The sequence below is a fragment of the Cydia pomonella genome, chromosome 18, assembly GCF_033807575.1.
Source record: "Cydia pomonella isolate Wapato2018A chromosome 18, ilCydPomo1, whole genome shotgun sequence".
Classification (NCBI taxonomy): domain Eukaryota; kingdom Metazoa; phylum Arthropoda; class Insecta; order Lepidoptera; family Tortricidae; genus Cydia; species Cydia pomonella.
The window spans coordinates 16,800,795-16,826,067 of record NC_084720.1 but is presented as its reverse complement, the minus strand read 5'-3'; the positions used below and the strand labels follow the sequence as shown (position 1 = coordinate 16,826,067).

Below are 25,273 nucleotides of genomic sequence, written 5' to 3'. Positions count from 1 at the left end.
AGTTAGTTTTTGCATTTTGACACAGTTTTGACATTTATATAGGATGTTTCGTAAAGTAACTATTATTTTATCGATTACTCATTTAAATCGCGATTATTTTCCTCGTAATTTATATTTGCTTGCCTCCCTCAACCTTAAAAGACAATTCTGATGAACAAATATTAAAATTATAAAACGTAAACATAAAAATATTAAAAGTACTTAAATGTATTAGTGAGTTTCTCAACTTCTAAAAAAATAAGAATTCATATAGGTTTCAAATATATATTCGTAGGTATCATATCTCAAGGATTTAATAACAGGGGATAGTTTTGCAATAATATATAATAGTTATTGCAGTTTAACACTATTATGGACTTTGTTCGAAATAAATGATTATTGGTTAAACACATGTTTAAAAGTGTTAGAAAGGTGCTGTTTCGTGTCAACTAAATTAGCACCTTATCAAACTTGTTTGCGGTTATTGATAAACATCTGCATTTTATTCCTATATGCATCGAAGTAATTTAATAACTTTCTAAGGTATTGCAAGTGACTAAAATATGTATTTATAGAGGATGTTTAAAATCGAAACGGACGGAACTGTGTGAAAAACTAGAACGTAGAAAACTTAGAAACCACACGGTACCATTTCGGAGATAAGAAAAACTGAACAAAAAAAATAAGTCAACCGGGTATCGAACCTGGGCTACAACCGCGAAAATCGAGAATTAAGATCCGCGCAATTTACGAAATTCGGTTTTCGCGGTAGGCCCCCTGGTAAAAGCTGTCAAAAAACCGGAAGTCACATTTTTATCTATGCATACCCATCTGTCGCACTCCTTGAATTAGTTTTAAAATCTACCTTTGGTAGTGTTATAATTTAATTGACAGAGACTATAAAATTGTTCATTCTATTAAGGTTACAATGTATTGCACTTAATAACTTAATAGGGAATATTACGCGAAACACTGCGTAGGGGGCGCCACTACCACAATCCACCACAATTTTGATTTTGTTATCTAACCTCTCTATTACTCTTGCATATTCGAGCGATAAAGAGGCAGATAACTAAATTTCTATTTCCGCGTTTCCCGGTAGGCCCTTTGTAAACAAACCGCCTTAATGCATCAATGTCATATTTTATTATCTGTGAAAACTTGTCAGAAACAATTTAAGGCACAGTATGTATAAGTTACTCTATGGTTTACGAAAGGTGCTAGTGCTGCAGTCTGGCAGCAGAACATTGCAGTAACACTCCCTATTGTCAATTAGTCCAATTTACCAAAAATCTTATTTCAATTCGTGAAAAGTCCGTTCACGACCACTTAACAGACCCGTCAATTCTCGTATTTCAAATGATGGCCATCGCGATTCCAGTTTCACATTCGCCTATAGACTTAACAGGTGATAAGAGATCTTAATTCTAAAATGGCGTATCGGCCGCCATTTTCTACTGAAGTTCGTCACAGTTGGCCAAGATGGTGGATAAGATAAGGCAAACGTCACGCCATTGCATCGTGGGTAACCACAGCATCGGGTTACCAGCTTGGTCGAGTAACGAATGCCGTATCTGTATATACAGATGTATTTTTGATACAAACGCATATTCGAAGGGCAGTTAGTGAAGTCCTTAAAGAACTTACTTTCATAGGTTTTATTTAAAAAGTACAACTTTTATTTTTACTTTAAAAAAACAAGCATTCTACCGTTACTTTGTTCTAAATCAAAACGTCGCATTTACTGACACTACGTCAAAACTGGTCATATTATAAGTAATGACGATGTATACAATACATTACCATCTTCCTTGTGTTGTCTCGGCATTTTCCTTCCAACGCAGAGGGTAAACTAGGCCTTATTAGGATCAGTCCAGTTTCCTCACAATGTTTTCCTTCAACGAAAAGCGACTGGTAAATATAAAATTATATTTCGTACATGCTGAGTTCCGAAAGAGCCGGGATTTGAACCCGCGACCTCCGGATTGCAAGTCGCACGCTCTTAACGCTAGGCCACCAGCGCTTCGCAATACATTACCGCTCGAAATAATGTCAAAATATAATGGTCTCTGGTCATCATCATCATCATAACTTAAGAGCTTTGCTCTCGTCGGAGTATTTGCCAATCCTTTCTTTCCTGGGCCAGTATTTTGATTTGCTCGTATGCATTCTTTTTCACTTGGCTAAGACAATGGGGCGACACTCCTCCTTTCGGTCATTCTCGGCTCCGTTCGGCTCAGCATTGCTCCAAGCAATGATTAGGATTGGTACAACTTTATGTCCCTTTGAGTGCACGAACACAGATAAGATAATGACTTGAATTTTGACAACCGTAAATGGCCGGACATTAGAAAGGGACAACATAATTCGTCCCTGAATCGCTGTCAAGCTTAGGTTTTGTAGGAAGTGCCATTTCTGTATAGTAGTACTATTATTTATTCTGTGGCTAAGATATGTTGTGTTCTAGTAGTCGAGTCTAAATAAAAAAAAATTGCAGCACCGTATTATTGCAATAAAACTTAGGTAAGTAGGAATAATATCGCGCAAAGTCGCATTCAGTTTTATGCCGTGTCGTACAGCTGCGTTCGTGACCCATAAATGGTCTCGCCGGAAGATCAGCGCTGACTTTTGGGTTAGCATTTATGCTGAGGCGAGACCATTTCGTGGTAAACTATTTATTTATCATCCCCCTTATTCATAAACGTGTACTAAAGTGACGATGCCGTTAATCATCGTTTGTCCCTTTCCATCATACTAATACGTCGGAAAGGGACAAACGATGATTAGCGGCATCGTAACTTTAGTATACGTTTATGAATAAGGGGGTATATGTTTAAATATTCCTTTTTTTTATGCTATACTTTTGTATGTTTTGATTTCTGAATATATAACGTAGTAGGGATATGCTATAATACGTATAATTAATTAATTATAAGTTATCAATCCAATCCCGACATCTCATTCGCTTGAAACTTTGAAACTACCAAGGTAACGGTAATGCAACAAAATGGTTGCCGTGAAACCAGCGTATCGTTTTATGAACGTCTTAATACTTAACCGGTCGTCAAGCTAAATGACATTTAAGGGGGTGTTAACTGGCGTTCAGTGGCCAAGGTAGTAATTCATTGCACCGTAACAATAAGGGTCGGCGTACACTAAAGAATACGACTTATAATATGATATGATATGATTTATTTATCTCACAATATACAATTTCACTTAAAACTACGCGTGGTAAACGCGTTGTCAACAAAACTTAATAACTTATTTATTTAACCGAGCGTTAGCGAAGGATTTCAAATCATCTTGGGAAAAAATGCTTTCATACGCCCGGATGTCCTCGACAGGTCGCATTTCTTAACTGATTCTCGTCAAATTTTGTAATCAGCTTTGATATTTACATTTTTTTTTGTCCTTTTTGTATAATATTCAAAATAGCGGAAATAAGGTACTTAAGCTTAAGCGCCAGTAGAGTCTATGGCGCTTAAGTCTTAACTTAAGCGCCATAGACTCTACCACGTAGTGATTATATGCTCTTTAGACTCTACTGGCTCTACTTAACTTATTTCTTACTAAGCTTATGGCTAGACGTACAGCTCATACAGCCACTAATTATTATATATTAATCTATTAATTATTTTTCGACTTCATTATAAAGAAGTTTAAAGAGGAATTGCATATTTTATAATCTGTGCGGAAAGAGAAGAGTCGTGGAATGTATGGATTCCATTAGGAGTTGTTAAAAATGAGTGTTATTCGGGTTACGGTTATACATTTTTGAAACTAATTTATTTGGCTATATGGCCTGCTATTAAGTAAGTTACGTTGGCTAAATATATAATATGGCCTTACATTAACCACAGGTGACATTTTTTTTTATACTCTTTATTGCACACCTCAATACAGAAACAGTATAAATAATACAACACATAAAGAAGAGATAAACAACAGGCGGTCTTATCGCTAAACAGCGATCTCTTTCAGACAACCTTTAGGTAGTGGAATTAAAAAAAAAAAATTATGTCAGTAGGTGTTCCAGATGCAATAAAAGAAGTCTAGCACAGAATAAACACAAAACAAAACATCATATACAAATCTAAATAAAAAGATATATAAATACATATATAAAAATATGTTAAATCTGGTCTACAGCATAAGGCCTCCTATAAATAAATGAATAAATTATGAAATGTATATTGGTAGTAAATTATAAATGTAGAATTTTCTATTTTGTAAGCTGTTTATTTATTTTTGGTTAATTTATTTATAATGTGCTTTTGACGATTCAAAAGAGATTGTAAAATCCTAGTAGCGGAATAAAAAAAAATCATCAAATTATATTTAATTATTTTTATATAAAAAATAATGCATAGGGAAATCATCGGGAAATTTTACCAAAATCACTAATATCTACTAAACTAGAAGTTTCATACTTTGGTAACACATAGGGATGACTTACGTTAATACGGCCCAGGTCCGGGGTCCAATACTTCGTTTTCTATAGAAAACATCATGTTATGATCTGTTCCTGTCATATAAAATGAAGTGTCGGTTGCCTCGGCCCGGACCCTGGCCGTTCTAGCGTGATTCATTCTTAAAGGATCCATTACGCTCCTGCAACGCTTACCAAGGCATCATCTTACTGTTGCTATACCAGAAAATGCTCGTAAAAGATTAAAAGATAAATTATCCCAATACACATTATATACAAAATAAAATTTTATTTGTCTAAAATCACATAAAATTTTCATTTCATGGACTTGAAAGGCGTGGTTCAAATCTAGATTGTCATACATATAGAGAAATCTCAAATATGGCAATCCAGCGTAGAACAATGCAAACCTTACGCGAAATGAAAGCCCTACATAGTACGTTACTTGTCTACTTTCCCTCCAACCGGCACTGTGCCGCCATCAGACATATCGGAGCGGCCGAGGCGCTCAATAATATCTGAACACGTACTTGAAGAGTCATCGAGAAAAAACCACTAACCGCAAATTTACTATTATTCGCACTTGTATCGTAATGTACTATTTTTGTCGAGTAATTTTTTGGATATTTTTTATGATGGCTAAGCCAATGAACCCACACGTTTATTCTGTTTTAGGTTATACTCGCGAGGTCTACAGATTCACTAGTTTAAGTTATTTAGCGTTAAACGCCAACATGCATCATCCCCATACAAAAGACATCAACGGCACAATTTGGACCTTCGGAGAACTTCCCTTACTACCTCATAAACAGATTAAGTCATCGAAAAGCTATTGCAAATTATAGCCTTATGTTACTGTCAATAAGATTGAAATTAGAATGAAAGCTAAGTAGAGATATGACATATTGAAGTAGAAATGTGAATTTTATATAGATTCTTTTGCGTGTCGGTCCGTATGAAGTGGTTTGATCTCGATGTTTCTGAGAAATTTGCGTCTGAGGTTTTGTACTGTTTGCAAAGAGAAGAAAGATTTATTATCGAAATATTTATGGTAATGAAACTTTGAATAACGTTTATAGCTGGATCAGAACAGAATCATGCTAGAGTATTTGTATATACTCTTTTTAAATAATTATTAACTTTAATAAAGTCAAGCCAAGCTAATCGCACAGACTTTGCATGGACAAAGTGGAACTGACAGCAAAAAACTCACTGCTTTCAAAAATCAAATCATCACTTTTAAAAATCAATTCCAACAGCCAAAAAGAGAACTCAAAATATGCATTAGTTTACTTTTCCCCTCTTGTAAATATTTAAAATGCAACGTTGTCATCAGTGTTTGAAGGCACGTCCACAATTTGTCACGTCAAAGTCGGTGAAGACTTAGCTTTGTCCCATATGTAGAAAATCGCCTTATACTTACTATACGTTTTTTACGAAAACTCAAAAAAACGCATTTTAAAATTGGCCAACATATCGCATACAAAATACATAAAGCCTGCGTACTAGTATTTTTGAAAGTTACATCAGTATTTGAAGGCACTCCCACAATTTGTCACGTCAAAGTCGGTGAAGACTTAGCTTAGTCCGTCTAGGTATATGTAGAAAATCTTCTTATATTTACTATGCCTTTGTCACAAAAATTCTAAAAAATAAATTTCGAAATATGGCCAAAATATCGCATACAAAATACATAAAACATGCGTACTAGTATTTTAGAAAGTTACAAAATCTAGGTTTCATTTTGACCTCAGAAGGCCTACCGCGAACCACGTTCGACGTGTTGCCTCCCTGTCACACTTACGTACGATTTGCGAGTGCGACAGAGAGCAACACGTTGAACGTGGTTTGCGGGAGGCCCTCTGTACTCATTAGCATTCTAAACTTGAACAAATCGACATAATGTCCCGTGTCTCATCTAATCTGATCTTTCATAACCGCTTGCAATTCCGCAAACTTTCCCTCCTACCTGATAATAAGATAAGATAAACTTATCATCATTGCAGTTTAATCTTGGCATTACTATCATATTATTACCATCGTGACAACTCACTAGTTTTCGATATCTTTATATTACCGTATAACAAGTTAAATCATTTCAAAAAGTACAGGAAGGCCTCAAAATATGGTCACAAAAAATATTAGTGCAGCATATTGTTGATAATTTTAAGAAACGTTTACTTTTATGCATTAAAGCCAAAGGAGAATATTTTATTTAAATGATTGCAGTTTAAATTTTTAATGATGTTTTGTACGAGATGTTTAAGTAAGAAAAGTAATCCTAAGACTTATTCGTCAACGTATTTTTGGGGCATTCCTGTATGGCTAAGATGGTCGACTCTTTATCATTTGTCATCATACCTGTCACGTTCTAACAAGTGTGTAAGTACGAAAGTGACAGGCATAGTGACAAGCGATAAAAATGGAACCATGATGCCACTGCTGTAGTCTATATAATCATCATCATCTATATAATCCGACTACGGATTATTTCCTCCTTTTTACTGAGTAAATATTACGCTAAAAGGATGATGGATGACCCAGAAAACTATAAAAAATAAATTTGGGTTTGAGTTTCATCAAATAACGTTATTTATAACGCCATCATCATCCTACGGGACAGGCCTCGCCTAGTGTAGGAACCAGAGGGCCTACCGCGAACCACGTTCGACGTGTTGCCTCCCTGTCACACTTACGTACGAATTTACAAGTGCCACAGAGAGGCAACACGTCGAACGTGGTTCGCGGTAGGCTTTCAGGCCAACTGGAAGGCACAAACCCTGTTCTTTCAAATTCTGTACTGTAGGATAGTTCTTTATTGTTATGTGTAAGCGTCAACTTGAATTTGTAAAGAGAGAAAAAAAAAAACTCGCACCATGCGGGTTTAAAACCGCAAGTTAGCGTCGAGATTAAAATTCTCTCATAAAATAATTTCATCTTAATTATTGGCCCCTATTTCATAAAAGTGACCGATATTACAATCGTGAGAAAAAAGCAACTTGGAGCTCTCTTAGTCCCCAGTAAGCTCGGTTCTCCATACAAACGTAGTTACGCTCTCATTAAGAGCTAGATTTTTCTGAAACTTTGTACTTCCAATAGGATAAGGTATATCTAGTCCTGTAATTAGTTTATGTAGCTTCAGATTCTACGGTTAAAAAAATACAGCGAATTTAAGTTTTTCCTACAAAACTTGTTTTTGCTCTATTTTGTTTGTTTTATAAAATGGAGCTATACAAACTAATTACAGAACTAGATATACCCCATGTCATTGTATGGGCAAAGTTTAATTACAATCCAACATGTAGTTTTAAAATGAGAACGAAACTCCGTTTGTATCGGAAAGTGAAATTCGGCCGCGCATGCCGGGGACTCAATGAAAAATAAAAATAAAAAAAGCACAAATCAAAATATTTTAATATTTATTTCATTTATTCCCTAACTTTTTGTACACACCAGCAGCAGCAGCATGATTCCATTTTTATCACCTGTCACTATGCCCGTCACTTTCGCACTTAAGTACTTGTTAGAACGTGACAGGCATGGTGACAAATGATAAAGAGCCGAACATCTTAGTCCTACAGTTAGGCTAAGATGGTCGGCTGTCTATCATTTGTCACTATACCTGTCACGCTCTAACATATACGTAAGTGCGAAATAAAGAAAAATAAAAAAATTAAATATGACATTTGATTAAAACACGACCATAATACCGCTGTAGTTGACGTTCCATACTTTAATTTTAGATAGGTTCGTAAGTATAGTACGTGTCAGGCTGACGCAACTAGGAACAAAATAAGTTTTGTATGGAACTTGTTTCGCAAATCTTTGCCAACGAAGAAAAATAAAACGTCAGTGCTATTTATTCTGTCAAGTTTACATCAAGTCAACTGTCAGCCTAATTGTTTTGTTTGTTATGAAGGCTTCAATGTTTTGTTCGGGTATTTCGTGCAATTTCTTTATTATTTAGTGAAAATATCGATAATAGTGAACCGTGATCAGAGTAAAGAACGAGTTTGTTACAATGCCACCGAGAAAACGGTTTACTAAGTGTGAAATATGTGGCAAGCGAGCCACTCGAGAAAATCACGAAAAAAGGGATTTTATTGCGAAATTTCCCTTGGATAAAGACCGGTACGTATTGCTTTAGATACTTTTGACCTTATTTTGGTGCAGCAGGCTTTAAACACATCGAAAATTAGATATTTTATATTATTTTTAGTTGTGAACTAGGGATGTACTAAAACTATCGATAATTGTATGTTTATTTGTATATCAGTGTAAGTAATTAAATAAAATATGTGAAATTTCCTGAGAACTTGCATGCAATATGACACAAAATTGATTCGTCGAAGATTTTCAGTGGAAAATTATCTATCATCTATGCATTAATGGTCATTATTTAACATATATGATTTGATTTATAGATGCATATTAGCGCTAAATAATCAGTTGATCATCTCATTATCAAACACTTGGAATATAAACTGTACATAATCAAGGCTGTATGTTTTCAGATGCAGGCAGTGGGTTAAATTTGTTGGGAACGAAGACCTGATACATCTTCCCATAGAAAAGTTACATTTATTGAAACATGTATCTGCAGATCATTTTGAAAATAGTGCTTTTAATAAAAAAAAATGAGAAAAAAAATAGTGAAGGATTTTATAATTACATTCCGAGTGTAACGAGGTATTCTAAAATAGAACCTTAGCGTAGTGAGGGATTCAAGTGTTAACGCCTATGGGTGGTATTCCACCTATGCAATTTCTTTGTCCAATGTGTATTGCGTCTCACATTTTGATTAATGACAGAGTGAGACGCAATGACATTGGACCAAGAAATTGGATAGGTGGAATACCACCCTAAGGTGGAAATATTTTTGCTACCACGTGATAAATTTACATACTGCTTTTCACATCACCTATGAGGAAATTATTATGGTACAAATAAATAAATAAATAAATTTAATTAATGGTAATTAAATTAAATAATTTAACCTAAGAAGTATGCAAAAAGAGGAAAAAAAGTGATCCCTCCTAGTAGGGAAAAAAAAGTGCTACTTTGATCCTTCCTAGTGGTGAAGAACAACAAGGTGTAAAAAATCGAGTCCACATTAAGCTCGACCACGTATTAGTCCACTCATAGAACTATCCACTATATAACATACAACTTAAATGTGGACTCGATCCTAACTTGATTTCGAGTACAAAATTTGTAGACAAGAGTCTATATTTCAACCCTCCCCATTTTATCGATATCGATAAGAAACGCAAGCGTGTAGCGTACTACACTATTTAAATTGCTTATGTTGGTACTATGGTTCTTTGACAGTTCTTTGTCGTACATTTTGGTAATGATTTGCGAAACAAAAGGATTCCACTCGCTAGTATGGAAGTCCCGTCTCTTAAAACGTAGTGATTATATGCTCTTTGGTACGTGTCATCCACGATGACGCGCGGATTTGTCAAATATAATATCATGACAAAACAAATCAAGGCACGCGTCATCGTGATAGACACGATCTATAATAATTAATGCATAAACAAATAGCTAGAGGGTAAATACTTGTATATTAAAAGGCCAATTAAAACTCCAGTAAACCATACCAGTAAATCCAGTATCTAATTTTATAGTTAATTTAATTACGCCGATTGGCGATGAGTCATAATAGTTTAAATATTAATAAACTGATTGGGAGCGTGCTGCAAGTCGCCATTAAAACTAATTGCCGAATAATGGATCCGTCAACCTCGTTTCTTATTGAGTTTATTTATTTATTTACACTCCCGGCCAAAAGTATTTTTTATTTATTTTATACTACGTCGGTGGCAAACAAGCATACGGCCTGCCTGATGGTAAGCAGTCTCCGTAGCCTATATACGCCTGCAACTCCAGAGGAGTTACATGCGCGTTGCCGACCCTAAACCTGCGCAACATCAAAAATACTTACAAAAAGCAAATGCAAAATCACTTAGAAATGCTTATTATAATGTTAAAAACATCTGCAGCAAGCCAAGGGTACAAGCCAGTTTTAAGTGCCTAAAAAGTTTGAGCCTTTTCATTTTTGACAAAATCTGATATGTTTTGACTCAAAATGTGGTGAAATGATAGATCTTACATATTTTCACTGACTTCCTCTAAACGATGGGCATCAAAGAGCAAGTTGATTTATCTATGAAATAAAACTATGTAAACGGATTATATAGCATATAATGAATTTACAATACATCCCGATGTTTCGACCGCTTTACAACATTCGTGGTCAAAGGGAGAGTGAGGAAAAGCTGTCATAATTACAATGTGCAAAATAACCCACACATTTTCAAAAATAATGAAATGAAAACTAAAACTACCTATATATTATATATACATACAAATAATGACTATGCAAAACTAGATGAAAATGAAGCTTCATTCATTAAACCGCTGTTATTAAACACCTGATACCTTAATATGTTATTGATTGTATTAATAAGTATTAAATTATATTAATAAGTATCAAATTATATTAATAAGTATCAAATTACCGACTAAAATTTACGAGGCAAATAGCATCGTAAAATTGAACCTTAATCATAATGCAGAAAGTACTAGATTTGCGCCAACCAGTTCTGTACATAGCACCTTAATAATCCGACCATAGACAATATTAAGTTTATTCATATTCGACATTTAAAATTAATTAAAAACGAATAAAAATCGTTAAATTTGAATTCGTTCGAACACCTGTGGTAACGTGACACCGGAGTATCGGATGTTGAATCGATTCTTATGGACTGTTTCGGTCAATAAATATGGTATAAAAGTCGTGTTCGGGGCTGTTTACGATCGCCGGCGCTCTTTGACTCGACGCGGTCGTTTCGACGGCTTGCCGATCACAGACGATCAAAGGAACCAGTATAAACGAAGCTCGATTACGTAGTTTTTAGTGATCTCGGATTTACAGTTGACTTAAAATTTGCCAACGTTGCAAACGACCGAAAGCGACGTCGCAATAATTGAATATAGAGTTGATGTTACTCACCTACTTACTTGCTACACGCGACAATTTAGGGTGTTTAATTTTTCTGAATTTTCGACTTTCATCTGACTTCGCTCGAATGTTGTGGCTGATAAAAAAATATTATATGGTAAAAAAAAATCGCTATTTTTTTTTTAGGTTGAAACCTCAAGAAAGATTTTCTTAAATAACCAACGACTCTACATGAGAGGGTAGTAAAATGGTTTAAGTGGCTACCATAGAGAGAGGTTAGAGGTAGGGTAGTAAAATGGTTTAAGTGGCTACCATAGAGAGAGGGTAGAGGTAGGGTAGTAAAATGGTTTAAGTGGCTACCATAGAGAGAGGGTAGAGGTAGGGTAGTAAAATGGTTTAAGTGGCTACCATAGAGAGAGGTTAGAGGTAGGGTAGTAAAATGGTTTAAGTGGCTACCATAGAGAGAGGGTAGAGGTAGGGTAGTAAAATGGTTTAAGTGGCTACCATCAAAGCGAAGAGTAGTGTGATGCTGAACTTAACTTAGAACATAGTTAATTTTCACGCAATGTATGGAGTTCTCCCTCTACCTTTTGTGCAACCTTTAAACGTTATTAGATTCTTTTGAAAATTAAAAAAAAAAATAGTTTTTAGAGTGGGGAGACTCCATTGGTGAGCGAAGTCAGGAAAAATATCACACCTTTTTTTCTCTCCATACAAAAGTGAAACAACCTACGCGACATTCACTACGAGTTCGCAATAAAAAAAAAAGTAAATTGAAATAATTAATTTACAATATAAGGCCAAGAACATACGTTGCACCTAACCTAAACTGTGGAATGGACTGCCACCATTTTCGAACCGATACGGCCTTTGAACCTTCAAGAAAAGAAAGTAATCATATCTTACCGGCAACGCACTTGCAACCCCTCTGGTGTTGCAGGTATCCGTAGGCGACCGTAATCTCTTACCATCAGGCGATTCGTCTACTCGTTTGCCTCCATTAAAAAAATACGTTGCACCTAATATATCTACGTGACGGCGGGAGTATAAATGCGTCAATTTACGCTCTATTTTTTTCCAGTATTTTTTTATTTGAAAATTGACTCAAATGAAAATATGACGCATTGGTATTATATGTATTGGCGTCTTGCACATTGTTGTGATAATTAATTAATAAAGCCTATTTCGGCGGAAATGGATTTCCTACGGTCTTCGCCCGCATCCGGTATTAACCCAACATACCTTAATTTAAAATCGTATTGATTTGGATACTCTCTTAAATTAACTCCTTTTCTGGTTTGCAAGTAAGGAATATTTATTATTGTTTAGTCCACTGTGCATTGAATTATCTCCGTCTGGAGAACATCCCACAAACCAACTGTAAACATGGGGGTGACGATGAAATTATAACTGATCAAACATCATTAAGAGGGGGTTAATACAAAATTGATTTTTTTAATTATCAGGCACACGTTTATTACAAAAGAAAACGCTATGAAGAAACTACTAGTAGATTTTATTTGCAAGGGCAGACAAATCAAAACCTTACTACCTAGGATGAAATGAAAATTGTACATGTTTTCGTGATCTTTAGTGTTCCGTACAAAATTTTGTTCACGGAACACTTAAGGGCTCACTTCGCTCTAGTTTTCTATCGATACAAATTTTATTATTGTATTTATTAAAGTACATCGACATTATACATATTATAACTTACACTAAAAATATTTTAATAGGTAAAATATATATATAACAACTATGGAGTACCTAACATGGACTACTTATATCGCATCGCAGTGAGATTAAACTTAACCTAAAGTATACACTTAAATCTAAAATTATACTAATTTAATTATAACAATAAAACTACAACACTACACCGAATTTCTGTTATAAATACTTATAAAAAGCAAGAATTGATTTTTATTATTTTCTGACCTTTTTTATATATTTTTTCCTTTTGAAGGCTTGGTTCCGTGGAAAACTTCAAAGTTTGCCCTTTAACGAATAGTCTACATAGTTTCTATGTGATTTTTTTTTCGTTTGTCTTTGAATAAAACATGTAGAAAGTCAAAATAAAAACAATTATTATGCGTCAGCTTCCACTTAAAATTTTGTAGCGTTAGAAACGTATACAGTGCTCAAGTGCTCACATCCCTTGATCGGGCCGGCGGCGCGCGCGCAGTGAAAGGCGGTATCTGTAATTGTATCGCGATGTGGATTTCCTTGGGTTCGATTAATTCCTACCGACCGGCTTGAAGTTTAGATTTTATATAACTTAAGTGTAATTATACTTTTTGAAGTACATACATTAGCAAGCATACATGAAATATATGATTTTGTTATGTCTGGGGGAATTTAAGTTATACCGAACAACTTTTATTATGGGGCCAATCCCGAAATCACTAAAAAAATCTGCTGTTTCATAAAAACATTGACATGTGATTCACCGATTTTTCTTTTTCGCGTTTTCGGGGTTCCAAAGAAGCACGTTTACTTACAATTTGGAAATACTTAGGGTTGAAAGGATAACTAAATATATTTTACAGTACATCTGGTGTTACTTTACCGTACTAGTGCGATAATTAGTAAATTACGCAACTAGGTATGTCGAAAATTTAAAGAGTCATACGTATTGTAAAACCTTATACGATACATGTGCGAAGTTATTATTTATTAACAACTCGTCTCGATTTAAAACACTCCATTCGCTCGTATTTTAATCTAACGCCACTCGTTATGAATTTACTATTTTGCGCACTTGTATCGTAATGTACCTACTAATAAAATAAAGACAAATAAATAAACCAACCACTTAACCAGACACTTTCACAATGTAATGTATTTTAAATAATGTAATACCAATGTTCAATAAAAAAAGTGGGCTTGGAACTTACAATCTCTTACATAAAAAGTGACCTGCAGCATTAAAATAAATTTTATTTTATTTACCTATACAGAGTAAGATTTGCAATGGACCGATGTATTTTGTTGTCGATTCTTTTTATTACATCTGCATAAAAAACTGCTGGTTTGTAAACATATATCTAAAGGACGGGCCTAACGGGCAATAAGTGGGGCCAATACAACGGTGTCACGCACACGAATTTGACCCAATCGTGCAGTCGCCACAACGCAACGCGATTGGTTGATGAGTTCGCATCACGCGCGATTGTTCGCAACTATTTGCGTTAGACTGCACGATTGGCTCGAATTCGTAAGTGACACCACTGAACTAGCACCATTCTTAGTACCAGTAAGGCCCGTCCTATATAATATGTAAATGTTTGAAAAGCTCCTCATTCTGGGTTTAATAAATACGAAATCCCAGTTAAGCTTAATCCGAATCTAAATCAGTTAATACATTTAGTATCTATCTTACAAGGGTTTATAAAATGTAAACGCTCATTCACTCGCTGGCCGGTGCACAGAATGCGATGCTAAATGCGGAGCGGCGTCGCCTGGTCTGCGTTTGCGATGCAACTCATGCAACCGCTCGTTAGGACGGGGCTAGGGCTGTACGAAAAGTTTGTTTTTATAGTTACAGTTTTTATAGTTTGACGACCAGTCTGGCCTAGTGGGTAGTGACCCTGCCTACGAAGCCGATGGTCCTAGGTTAGAATCCCGGTAAGGGCATTTATTTGTGTAATGAGCACAGATATTTGTTCCTGGTTCAATTCATTTTGGTTAGGAATTTAATATAAAACAAACGCTACAGTGCGTAATAAAATACTATTAGTACCTATGAAAAAGGCAATTAAACCTTCAAACCTTCAAGAAGAAAATCGTACTCCTAGCTCAAAGGCCGGCTGCAACCACTCTGATGTTGCAGGTGTCCATGGGCGCCGATAATTGCTAATCATTAGGCAGTTCGTCTCTTCGTTTTCAACTTATATCATAATAAAACTATTAAACGTTAACTCCCAGTATGTCTCGACCCTAACATCCTCCGGTTGCCAAGAAGTCTACCGCTGCCACGCACACACACGCACGGAACTCGATCTCACGCACACGCGCGCGCGGGAAATCACTCACACTAGCGCAGCATAGATATAGGCAGGCGATAATTGGTACTTGCTAGTGAAGGTAGTACTGACCCTTGGAAACTATGCGCCATTTTTTGTAAGATATAAGAGGCAGTGTTGGCCGCACGTTAATTAACCGTGACGGTTTTACGGTTTACGGTTCAATTTGTAATGGTTAATTTTCAATATTTTCAATTCTAATTAACATTCGGCCAACCCGGTAGAAGGCAACCGGTAGGTTGCGTTGTTTTATCACAGAGTTCCTATGGCTACCATCATCAGATCAGCTTCATGTTACCATAATATTGCATAGTCACCCGATTTACATAAGTATGCAAATTTTTAGCTTCATCGGAAACCGGGAAGTGGGTCAAATTTAACTTGCAAGATTTGTCCCATACATACTAACTGGGCAAGTTAAATAAAAGCTTGTAATTATCCTACCTATATTCTCCCTCGGTCTTCAAACTATTTCCATACCAATCTGCATCTACATACCATAACAATAAGCATTAATATTTTTATCCCATAGCCCAGTATTTAGTCCATCGCTTTCACCCAATAGCCCAGTTCATGTTAGAGTCATCAACTCGCAAATAGTCCTTACACCCTGGCGGGTGCTGTCTCTGTATGCATCCCATGACACGGGCAACTTACACGGGCTCCGCGCACGCCTCCCAAAGGTCCGGAACACCATTGTTCCGTGATGGGAAAGACATAAAGCATAAGTATAACGATACAAAATAACATGCATTAAGTATTTGTATCTAATTAAAAAAAAAATTGAGTTAGACCAAGATAAGTCTGAAACGTTTTGATACGAGTAGCACGCGCAGTGCCAGTGTTATTTACATATACGTCATAATTTAATGTAAGCTTGACGTTTAAAATAACACTTGCTTGTGCAATCAAAATCGTTGCAGACTTGTCTTGGTCTGACTCTACATACTAATTCTTTACCTATGTACAGTCACGTCCGAAAATATCGATACGGACAAAGTGCCAAAAATATGTATACACGATCTTATTGCCCATATACCAAGGGAGATACATATTTTTGGCATTTTGTCCGTATAGATATTTTCAGACGTGACTGTACATAGTTATTTACATAAATAACTCGATAGTTATTTATTAAGGGTCGATACCCGCCCCGTTTTCGCACGGGTTACACAAAACCTTAACTTATACACCTAAACCTTCCTCAAGAACCACCTTATTGATAGGTGAAAAACGCATGAAAATCCTTTCAGTCGTTTTTTAATTTATAGTGAACATGCATACATACAGACAGACGCGGCGGGGGACTGTTTTATAAAGCGTTGCGATTATTTGAGATTGAAAGTAAGAGTTACCGAAGATTACTTTATGGTCATCATAACCGTATTCATTAAGTAGATGTGTTCGCATTTTTTGTCATTTTTTGTAACCTGGTTACGTACATGTATTAATCTCTTTTCAACTTGTAACTAAGGTCGCAAAATAAGGTCACATGGCCTGCTTTTATGAATACTTAAAATTTAAATGTATTTTTTTTTCTACTTAATAACTCTGAATATAATTAATCATCTTCCGATATCTTACAAAGAATATGGAATAGCACACCTTCCTCGTGTTGTCCCGGGATTTTGCCACGGCTCATGGGAGCCTGGGGGCTTGGCAACTATTCCCAAGAATTGGCGTATTCACTACTTTTTACGAAAGCGACTCTGACCTTCCAACCCAGAGGATAAACGAAACCTTATTGGGATTAGTCCGGTTTCCTCCCGATGATTTCTTTCTTTCTCATTGGTATGAGCCGGGGTTTGAACCCGCGACCTCCGGATTGCAAGTCGCACGCTCTTACCGCTAGGCATTGTTGGCCAAACGTTAATTAGAATTGATCGTTAACCATTACAAATTGAACCGTGAATTTCCTCTTTCACACGACATCTATTTTAGTATTTTTTTATTCATTTACCCCCTTATTCATAAACGTGTACTAAAGTTACAATGCCGCTAGTAATCGTTTGTCCCTTTCCGACGTATTGGTATGATGGAAAGGGACAAAAGATTATCAGCGGCTTCGTAACTTTAGTACACGTTTATGAATAAGGGGGTTAGTGCCGTGTGCGATATATATACAAACTAAACTAATTCATATGCAAACATAACTCTATGTAACCGTTTTGTATGTGTTCTCCATAGTGTCTTGCGTGATTAATTATTTTTTCATAAATATTTATTATTGTAATACATGTATCTTTATCTATTACTTGTTGTATCATGTAATGTTCTGTTTTATATTTCTACTGCAGTTTTGTGATCGTCACGACCTAGCTGTCTCCTCCCCCTTACTATGTATCTTTTTATGTAAATATATACCTTCTCAAGCAATATCTCATGTGTAAGAAACACACCCGGTAACACTGTCCCTGTTCCACATATTTTGTTAACTAGACTCACATGTTAACGACGTCGATTAACGCACGCGTTGCTAAGGAGCGGCGTGATTGACACACATTTTTCTTAGAACATTATCCGAAGGTTCCGTGAACAATGACGTATCTAAATCGACTGCCATCAGTGATTCAGTTCCCAAAGAGTACAACACTTCAGTAATTTTACTTTTAAAATTTAAACTTAACTAAATAATATTTGTGTCAAAGTTACGGGCAGTTTAGTGGTTTTGACATCCCAAACTTTAACCATTGTCTTTTCCACTGTCGCTTCTTCTCTCGTTAAACTTTAAAGTATTTAAAAAAATAAGTATTACACATAGAGACTCTATTCAATCATCAGTAGATAGCTTGTGTGATATTGTTTTAATAGAAAGTACTAATAACCCCATCTCGGCAAAGTGGAACCTGGGGTCAAAAAGACACATTTGAGGCGGTACTTGACTTTAATCTCTATCTTGACGATATGTACTAGAAAATATTTTTCAGCATGTTCATTTGTGACCCCTATCTGACCACCTTGACAAATATCAGGAATGCCGCAAAACCCCTTTAACACTTTAAAAGGCTTGGAAAGCTTTCACAAACTTAACCTTCGTAAGTGTACTGGTAATAGCAGCATGAGCTTGTGATCCCTATCTGACCACCTTGAAAAATATCAAGAATACCGCGAAACCTTAAACACTTTAAAGGGCTCGGAAACTTCACCTTCGTAATCTCCAGAATCAAACTAAATAAATAATTAAATTGAAATGTATTACTGCAGGGAAATGAAATGATACACCGATACAAATGTTCTCCAATTAAAAACGTGGTCTCCATTGTTTCTATTGTGCACACTACAAACAAGGTAATAAAAATAAAACGGTTGCTATGTACAGTCGTCAAATATATGTTTAACTTTGCACCTTACTCCTTTGTAATAAGGCAAATAATGTAAGTTTGCCGTCGACTGTACAGGTAGGTCACACGTTATCACGACCATTACAGTAATGTGTCGGCATCACCTGCGTGCATTTAATTTGACATTACACTAAATACCTGTTGACAGTTATGTCACATTAGTGCATTCCCGGAAGGGTTCCTGTTAATGGCTTGCGATGATTAGTCACACCCATCTGAAAAAAATGTGACGACTTTAGCCCCACGTTTGTTGTTTCGATTGAATGTCGATCGAAACATTGGTGGCCTGCGTGCGACTTGCAAACCCTGTCGCGGGTTCAAACCCTGGCTCGTACCACGTACCAATGAGTTCTTCGGAACTTATATACGAAATATAGTTTACCCTTTGGATTAGAAGGTCAGATGGCAGTCACTTTCGTAATAATTAGGGCCTACGTCTATTCTCAGGATTAGTTACCAAGCGGAACCCAGGCTCCCATGAGCCGTGGCAAAATGCCGGAGTTGTTCCAGCGAGGATGAATAAGAAGATTTTTTGTGTCGATTGGGGTAGGTTAGACAGTCCGTCCAGTTCCTTCCAGTTTGCTAACCCTTTGAGAGGGACGTTAATTTTAAGATTAAATCAACAAATTATTGTGTTCACAACAAAACTAGAAGTTTTGCTAATCTTTTTTAGCCGACTGAGCCTATAGGCAATTTTTAAGCTTCTGTGACAGTAATTTTGCTGGTAAAAATGATCGTTTTGCGGAATGAGATAAAATACAAATATACTTAGGTATCACAAAGATAAGGTTATAGCTAAAATAAAATGTAGCAGGCTTAACATGTAGGCAATTAAAACACTTAGGTATGTATTTTGATAGTGGCTCAAACTCAAATTAGCTCTACAAATAATGACTCAAAACCTGTCCCCTGCTAACAACTCCATTATCGTCTACATCTGAATAATAATTATCATCTTGCGTTTTTTATGCAATCTTTATCTCATCTTATCTCGGTTTCTGAACTTATCTCAGTGCTTGACGTGTTGTTTTGCAAGGGAAGTTGAATTTTATTTAGTTTATTTCGTGCTCAGTTCCCAGCTCTCCCGGTGGCCGCTACATATTTATTCATACCGGATTCTAGTTCATTATAAATAACCCGAGGAAGTGACACGTTGCCGACCAAACTGGTATAATCAGACGGCTCGGCTGTAGTTAAGTATACTCAGTGTTGACTGAACGTTAATCGCAATTGAAAATAACCATTACAAATTGAACCGTAACGTAACGGACGGTTACAGTTTACGGTTCAATTTGTAATGGTTAATGGTCAATTGCATTAACGTTTCGGCCAACACTGCGTATGCTTATGACGCGATGCGAAAGCTTTAGGTTCCATATATTGGAGATATTGAAGTTCCAAGCAAAAACATACATGTCGAAAATAACCTATCGAACGTTCTTCTTTTGAAATTGTTCTCTTTCTAAAAGCAAAGTCACCTTATTTTTATGTATTATCACCGGCAATAATACGCTAGGTGTGTCCATTTTGTAATGGATATGGGGCGCTTGGCACTGAAAGTATTAAGTTTTGAGTAGTTGATTTGTTTTCTACTTAATACTTGTTAAAGTTGTTATTACTAAAGACACCATGTTTAGTTTCGTGAAACGGGCGGCAATTTGAATAATTCTAGCCAGTGTGGACGCACCGTTCTCCACTCAACCGTGACGCGTGTCAAGTTCCAATTGAATATGACCAAAGTGCGTGCGTCATTGTCACGCTGGACTAAACAGATTAGTTCTTAATTGTATACAGTAAAATACGCGGAACAGTTTCTATACAGAAGTGGGACTCTGAAATTTATAATTAATAAAGCATAATTAGTTGTTTAAATGTTAAAGTCACGTCTACGTCAAACGAAAGTTGAAGTATGCTCTTACGTCAAACGAAGTCTATTTTTTATGCAAATTTTGGTATTCTAGATGGAAAGGTAGCGGCAGTTTTTTAAATGAAATAACAATAAATCTGTGTATCCGTCTTGTGAAAGTAGTTGGACCCGGGCACGTCCTTAAACTACGTTCAAAATAGAGATATGGGCATTGTGAATGTCATCTCGCTTTGTATGGTAGGGCACAGTATAGCGGATGTCATTCCAGACAAAGCACAACTGGGGAAGTACCTCCACCTTACAGAAAATTGCAGCCAAATAACACTAGGGTACTCACAGTGTTGTGTTCCTGCCGATGAGTAAGGTTGCCAGACCTCAACGAGTGTTAATATGGTCGGCAACGCGCATGTAACTCCTCTAGAGTTGCAGGTGTACATAGGCTACGGAGATTGCTTACCATCAGGCGGGCCGTTTGCTTGCTTACTTGGTTGCCATCGACGTAGTATAAAAAAAGTTTTGCTATTACACGTGGTATTTTCATCACTCAAAACATTATTTATTTGAATAGGCCTTTCTAACCCTTTCGATCATCCTTCGTGCACCCTGGCATTACTGGTATCTCTGTGCGTACCTGGTCGGTAGAAAAGTATGGTAAAGCCTTGAATCAAAAGCAAATTCGAGAATGAGCCCATAACTTTAACCTTATTTTGGATGGCCGCAACATTTTTGCCGACTTTTCAGTAAAACCTACGCAAGATTTGAAATAGCCTATCTGTGTGTGCAGAATGTGGAATGCGTTACCTCCTGAGGTATTTTCTTTGCGCTGAGACCTGGGGTTCTCCAAACAGGTATTGGCAACGCATATATAGCTCCTCTTATGTTGCTTATGTCCATGGGCGACGGTGACCGCTTCCTATCGGGTGGCTCGTCTGCTCATTTGATATTTGTCACATGGAAAAATGAAAAATAAAGTTTTAACTTTGTATAAATTAAATATTAACTCCTAGTACAACATATTAAACAAAGCTATGTACTTACATTATGACAGATCGAGTGTCTAGCGCGAGCGAAGCTGACCCAAATCGCGGGTGTCAAGTAACGACGGAGCAGACTCCATGGAGACTTTGAGGCCACACTTTGACGCGCCTGACTAATTTAATACCCAGTAAGTTCATGTTTTCTCTCACTCTCATTGACTCGATTTTAATTCTTTGTACGTTTGTTTAAATAAAAATAAAAAAAATCGTTACGTTCCCTCAAAAATTATAATGCAGATTTTTAGTAGCAATTTTCATATTTTTAGCTTATATACATAAATTGTCACGAATTATTAAAGTGCATTTTAGAATTCTTGATTTTTTTCTATTGAGTGAAAGTCAAAAACTCAGTATTCGAATCAATACAGTCTCTTGAGAAAGGCCTCATGTTTGCTAATTCAATTTATGCCATTGTGATCCAAATAACCGCTACGACTTTTTAAAACTTCTTTTTCGGAACCTATTGCGCCGTAATATAAATAAAATACACGCTATACTCATGTGTATGGAAGGTAGAAACAGGGAACAGAATCTCCTTCGGCAAAACTGTTGCAAAAGTGTCGCTGTCAGCTATAAATAATAGTTCCAAATCTCTCCAGAGTAGCGCTAGAGTAGCTAAGAACCTTGGCGTTATTGACGGAGTGAAGTGCGCTGTCTATGATTAGATTTTTTTCTCAAGTATTCTAGGTATTGTAGCGCCACCTATTTATGGTTTTTTGTTTTTTGGTATATGGAGATTTTGTTCCTTGCCTCTACCTTCCATACTCATGTTTCCACGTGACATTATATAAGTATTACCTACTTGGACACATTCTTGACTATAGGATATCCAAACTTTTTGACTGGAGGGCCACAACTAGGCCTACGAACAACTTAAATTATTTTATGAAATTAAATGTAAGTGTAAGTGTGTAGGTGTGTTTTGTAATTATTTTGATTTGTGCTTTTTCATAATATGTAACTTATAAACCAAATTAGACGTATTAAACCAAAGAAAAAGTCACCAAGCTCTCTCGTGGCGGAGGCCGAATCTGGTTAGGGATTCGTACTTTGAAACCCCTTAATGGATAAAAGTTAGTATTTAAATAGAAAACTTACGCAAGTCAAAATATTTTTATCTTCGCTATACAACTGTCACAAATATATAGTTAAAAAATGTAAAAATATGCTCTTTTGATTCGTATATTTCCAAATGGCTTCACAAAATATAACGTCTCAAAGAATTATATAGTATTATAGACTCGAGAGTTGTTAACCCAGCACGTCGTCTTGCCGGATTTGATCTTCCTAGACAGCAATGGTGCCGTTTGAACAGACTGAGAACGGGACACGGCCGAAGCAACTACTTTTTGCACAGGTGGGGATGGAAGGACTCAGCATTGTGTGAATGTGGTGAAGAGACCCAAACCATGGAACACATTATCCAGCGCTGTCCTCTGCATTCATACTCTGGACCACCGGAAGACCTACTATATCTCACAACCCATGCAGCTGCATGGCTGAACACACTGAATGTTGACATCTGACCTTATTATGTTGTAATTTTTAAATTCTAATTGATTGCCTATATGTTAATACTTGTGCCATACGACTAAATAAATAAATATAGTATTTTTTTCTCCGGCGCCTACGGGACAGCCGCAACAGTCTCCTGGCAGTTATAGCTGACAGGCTTGGTAGTCAGCTTCTTGTGCACTGGAACAGGGTACACTCAGTGGTAGCTACATACACATGACTCACATGAGTGTATGTAGTTAATAGTCATGTATATGCCTGGCTCCTATGAAACTCTATAATATATTTGAATTTAAATTTAAATTTTGTATATAAATAACATAATTTTTAGTGTGCTTTAAAAATTAAGCTAAAACAGTGTATGGACCAAGGTCTGAAAAAAACTTTTTTTTTTTTTGTATTTCCAAACAAAAAGATACCTATCTAATATGCTATGTTAAGCTTAGACATTAGAAGTGTATAATCTTAATTTATTTTTTGTAAGTAACCGAGAGGAGAAAAATTATGGCTATCATGTTAGGGTGAGACCCCTAGACATGTGTAAATCGTAACGCGATATCCTTGCTAAAAATAAAACCGCGTTATACTTGATGTGAAATATTTATTCTATTTTCGTTGCCTGTTAAAAACGGTGTTATTAAACCGAATCAGAAAAAGTAGAAATAAGTAATGCTGTGCGTTGATAAGATAAAAGACATTTCACTAATTGTAATTTTGAGATATAATGTATGTGTACATTGTCCATTATAAATAAATATGAATAAATTAATGAATGAATGAATGACATTTATTTGTGACGATCACAAAACATGTACGAATATGTACAAACAATAACAACAAGAAAAGAACAGATCATTAACTGACAACAAACCTAAGGTTCATTAAATCATCAATCATTGAGTGAGTCATTGTTTTCAGCTCACTTGTTGCTGACCAAAGAATGTTCAGATTTTTAGTGGTCAAGTTGTCTTTGTCTATTTGCTTGGGTTAAATTTTCAATCAAGAAAAAAATTGAAATATTACTCGTGCCCGACCGAAGTTTCGGTTTCGGGATAAAAATCATGTTTCGACCAAAGGTTCGATTTCAAACAAAAAAACCATTGAAAATGTATTCGGTAGCGTCCGGCCGAAGTTTCGCTTCGGTTTCAGCAAAAAATCCTGTTTCGGTTGGACACTAAAAATGGCCCCTGCCAAATGTTACCAAAGATACTGGTAACATTTCCTCGCTGCATTGTTAGGGTGATGAGTTGAGCGAAAAAGCAGCTAGTTCCTCGATCTTTTGTGGTATCTCTGAGTCACTTTGAGACGTCTTAGAAGAGACTCAGAGCGTCCGGGCCCATTTTTATTTATTTTTCTGTATTTTTTATTTACATTGTGATGCATAACTATAAATATACACACACTTAAACGTATTTCCAGTTTTCTGACTTCACAAGTGAGATGAGATCATATTAGTTAATTAAGAAACAGTTTAACGAAATTTACTAGCGGATTAAAGTGCATCCGCTTCGCGTGCAATAAAATTAGGTGAAATGTGATGTTAATTATATAATTAAGCTTCAAGACGTCGCAGTTGGTTGCAGTTGCCAAGCCGTCTTGCTTTTCCAGCCTCACTTTTACTTTGAGATTTTGTTGCAAATTTAACCATAAGTAAGTAAGTAAGTAAATAGTCTTTATTGCACCAACAATTATACATTTTACATACATGTAAAACTACAAATGATTTTTAAAGGAAAATAGAACCAGGTAACAACAGGCGGTCTTATCGCTAAAAAGCGATCTCTTCCAGACAACCTTTAGGTAGCAGGAAATTTCGAACTCATACAAAAGTCAACAGGAGCAAGAGCAAGGAGAGGAGGGCAAGGAGCTAAATATGGAGACTATTAAATACAAACACACATACTACTTATATAAGTATTAAAACAATACCTAATATACTAATAAATATACAATATAATATAATACAATATATATATATTTATACTTACACATATACAAGACATAAGAGGGTATATAAATATAAAGAGTACACCAGGGGCCCATTTCTCGAACGGTATTAGTCTAATAATATTAGTGTGTTGCCATGGTAACCCACCCTACTCTT

At 36.1% G+C, this 25,273-nt stretch overlaps 1 protein-coding gene across 3 annotated transcripts in view; it reads left to right on the top strand.

The window, feature by feature from the left end:
• The window catches only part of LOC133527438 (CHH-like protein), a 94,415-nt gene that overhangs the window by 36,763 nt on the left and 32,379 nt on the right, over window positions 1-25,273 (top strand). The gene's annotated exons all lie outside the window — the stretch shown is intronic.